The following is a 3,991-nucleotide window of genomic DNA, read 5'->3' on the forward strand; positions in this document are numbered from 1 at the left end:
TAATTATGTGTGAGTAGTTTTCTTTCTAGGGTTGTGGGGATCCATAAATAATATGAAGGGATAATTTATTATTGTTGATTATCAATGTTAGATTGATTTCCTATTGAATGATTTAATGCTATGCAATTAGACTTGCGGAGGTTTAATATGTATGAGTTTAGCAATATTGATTCGAGATTTGAGAGATGAGAATTGATGTTTATGCTTAGTTTCAATAGGCAGGTAAATTTATAAATGTTTAAGTCAAGATTCGAGAGATGCGATTTAATACCGGTAGATTAATTCTGTGATTGTAATACGTAGCGAAAGCCCTTTATGATCTGATTAATTGATGCATTGTTGATTGATTGTTATGTTTTACCCTGGAGTATTATTTATTGGTGAACCTATGCCCTAGGTCTTTTATTCATTGATTTCTCTCTACCTTTAATCTTAGTAGTCTAGTTTCCATTCGATAATAATAATTTGTTACTTAATAATTTAGATTGCTTTAATTAATTAGGAATAGAAAGACTTTTTCGCAGTGGATTCGACCCTACTTCCCTATCTACTTTAGTTAGAGGATTTAGGTAATACTTTTGATTAGGTGATACGACTTTAATAGAAAGACTTGTTTTATTTATATTTCTAATTGTTTTTGTAGTATAGATTATTTTCCTTCATCCCAGAGAACGTTAGTTATTTGGGACATTTATCATATTTGCCGTCTAGTTCTTTATTTATGCCCAGGTGTTCCAGATCAGGTTACATCCCTTTCGATCTTGAGATTGAGCGTTCTTTTCAAAGACAAAAGAATTTGAACATGCAAATACTGGCAGGCTCTTGGGGTGATATTCTTAGGGACCCTCAATCTGATTCCACTGATTTGGAAGTTTCTTCAGAACCAGAATCAGAGATGACAGGAAATCCACCTAAAGAGCTCAGCGATTATTCGCAGCCTTCACTGATGGATTTTCCACATCTCAATCCTACTCCGGCTCTTGATGGAGTGCAATTCGAGATTAAACCCCAATTTATCACGATGATAGAAAGGAAGCAATTTAGTGGAACTAAGGGTGAAGACCCAAATCTTCATATTGTAGATTACTGTCAATATTGCAATACCATTAGGAAAGCTGGGGTCACACAAGACCAAATCAGGGAGATCCTTTTTCCTTTCCCTTTATGTGGAAAGGCTAAATTGTGGTTTAATGGTTTGAATAGAATTGCGCTTGGTATTACTAATTGGGAGACTCTTGTTTTGAATTTTTATAACAAATATTACCTTGTAGAGAGGACAACTTTATTAAGGAGTGCAATTCAAAACTTTGCCCAAGAGCCAGATGAAACTTTATATGAGACTTGGGAAAGATTCAAGGATATGCAGAGACAGTGTCCCCACCATAATTTAGCACAGTGGCAGTTGATCCAAGCCTTTTACAATGGGATTGGAAATTCATCTAGAACAATTTTAGATTCTACAGCTAGTGGGAGGTTTATGAATCTCAATGTCGATGATGCAGGATAAGTTATCGAAGATATGGCAATCCACAATTCCCATTATGGGAATCCTAGAGGTTTTGCTAACAAAGAGAAACATAGTGTTAACTCCGTATCCTTTTTGCAAACTCAATTAACCTCTATTTGTCAGAAATTAGATAATCTTAGTACTGCTAATATAGCTAATGGTCTGCTATTAATAATAATTCTAATGATGCTTTCTGTGAAAATTGTGGAATTGTTGGTCATTGGGAACAAGATTGCAAGAGTTCCATGGAGCAAGTTAATGCTTTTCAGGCCTATAGGCAGAATGACCCATACTCCAACACCTACAATCCTGGGTTCTAGAACCATCCATATCTTTCTTATGGGAGAACTAATGTTCAAAACCTGCTGCCCCCACAACAATCACAAGCACCACAACAACCATAGCAGAAATATTACCATCCCAACTCTGGCCAGAAAACCCAATCACAACCCTCCTCATCTTTTGACCCTGCTTTATCAGAAATTTGAGCGATGTTATCAAGTATGAAAAAGCACATGGAGAGTAGGGATGCTCAAATTGATTCAATCATAGCTCATAATGAAATCATGGATAATCAAATTGCGCAGATTTCCTCTACTTTACAAGCCCACTAACAGGGAGCCCTACCATCGCAGCCAACCAGACCTATAAATCAAGCTTTTGTAATTACCCTATGGAGTGGTTCGCTCTATTATGGGCCTCCTATGCCCAGAGATGATGAACCTGTTTTAATGAAAAATGCTAATCTTGATTCTGTTAAACCAAACAATGTTGCTATTAGCCCTGCAGGGCCCCAGGGTAGTACTAATATTTCTGATAATACATTGCAGGGTAAAACTACAGGGAAGGTTGCAACTCAAGATAACAGTGGCGTTGTTTAAAAACCAGTTATTAAACTACCATTTCCCAATAGACACTTGAAGACTAAATTAGATAAGCAATTTGGTAAGTTTTCGGAGATGGTGAAAAATTTACAGCTAACGGTTCCTTTCACAGAACTAATTACACAAATTCCTACGTATGCTAAATTCATGAAAGAAATATTGACTAGGAAAAGGTCTATTAGTGAGGTAGAGACAGTCGCTTTTACTGCAGAATGTAGTGCCGTACTACAAAATAAATCTCCAAACTAAAAGATCCGGGTAGTTTTTCTATCCCTTGTCATATTGGCAATCTGATGATTGATAATGCATTATGTAATTTGGGTGCTAGTGTTAGTGTCATGCCATTGTCTGTGTGTTCTATGCTAAATATGGGTAAATTAAAAGCTACCAATATTACTCTGTAAATGGCCGATCGTTCTTTTAAATACCCCCTAGGTGTTTTAGAGGATGTTCCTATTAGAGTAGGTAAATTATATATACCTGTTTATTTTGTTATTCTTGATATGGCGGAGGATTTGCAAACCCCAATTATTTTGGGTAGACCATTCCTTATTACTGCAGGAGAAATCATAAATGTGAAAAGTGGTAAACTGACGCTATCAGTAGGGGGTGATAAAATTATTTTTAATTTGAATAATGCCGCTAAAAGCCCCATGACAGAGGAGAAGTGTTTTAGTATTGATGTGGTTGATAATTGTTCTAATAAGCTCCAAGCTCTTGTTAAAGATCCCTTAGAGGCGGTATCTTTTGTTGCATCTTCTACAGGAAAAATAAATATATGGAAAGAGGAAGTTGATGCAATAGAAAGAGCCTTTTACTGTGAAGGGCTTGGCTTTAAAGATGAGAAAGAGGAGAAAAGTGAGCAAGTTGCGAAAATTGAGCCTATAGTGAGAGTTCCACCGAATCGAGTTGTAATTGCTCAATCAAGTGAATAACCAAGGCAATCAAAGGCCAAAAAGGATTCCCTTGCGAGCAGTAGCGAAGAACCACCAGTTCAAGCCAAGGGACATCCGCCCGATTGAGTGAGTTGGTGCCCTACCGGGCGTGTCAGGAAGCAAAGTCATGGTCTAAAAATCGCCTAACGGAGTGACGAACCACCCGACCACGCGATAGGCCAAGGGTCTTAACTTCTCGAGATGTGGTAAGAGGGTCGTGCGGGACTTAGATAAACCAGTGCTTTGCGGGAGGCAACCCATATTTTCTTGCATTCTTTTTCTTGTGAGAGGAGAGAGGAGGGAATTTAATGAGTTTTATGAGTTTTTTTATAGGTTTGGAGGAAAGGAGTTAGCCAAATTTGGAGAAAAGAAAAGAAAAATCGGATTCGTAGTGCTGTAGCGAGCCCGACCGAGTGAAGCTCCACCCGACCAACAATTTTCGCCTGATCGGGCGAGATGGCGCCCGACCAGACGCGAGAGTTGACGAGTACGGACTTTATTTACGGCCGACCGGGCGAGATGGCGCTCAACCGGGCGCGAGAGTAGAAGAAAAATCAAAGGATAACTCGCCTGACCGGGAGAGCTGGCGCCCTACCGAGCGCGAGAAGGAGAACACCAAATACATCAGGATCACCCGATCGGGCGACATGGCGCCCGACCGGGCG

The 3,991-nt window shown here is 39.0% G+C and overlaps 1 non-coding gene across 1 annotated transcript; it reads right to left on the reverse strand.

The window, feature by feature from the left end:
* Positions 1–1,282: 1,282 nt before the first annotated feature.
* LOC145590396 (small nucleolar RNA R71) lies at positions 1,283–1,389 on the reverse strand. Its single transcript, XR_014102002.1, has one exon. It is a non-coding gene; the product is annotated as a small nucleolar RNA R71 (small nucleolar RNA).
* Between the last annotated feature and the right edge of the window lie 2,602 nt (positions 1,390–3,991).

Source organism: Chenopodium album, chromosome 17 (genome assembly GCF_948465745.1).
Source record: "Chenopodium album chromosome 17, dcCheAlbu1.1, whole genome shotgun sequence".
NCBI lineage: Eukaryota > Viridiplantae > Streptophyta > Magnoliopsida > Caryophyllales > Amaranthaceae > Chenopodium > Chenopodium album.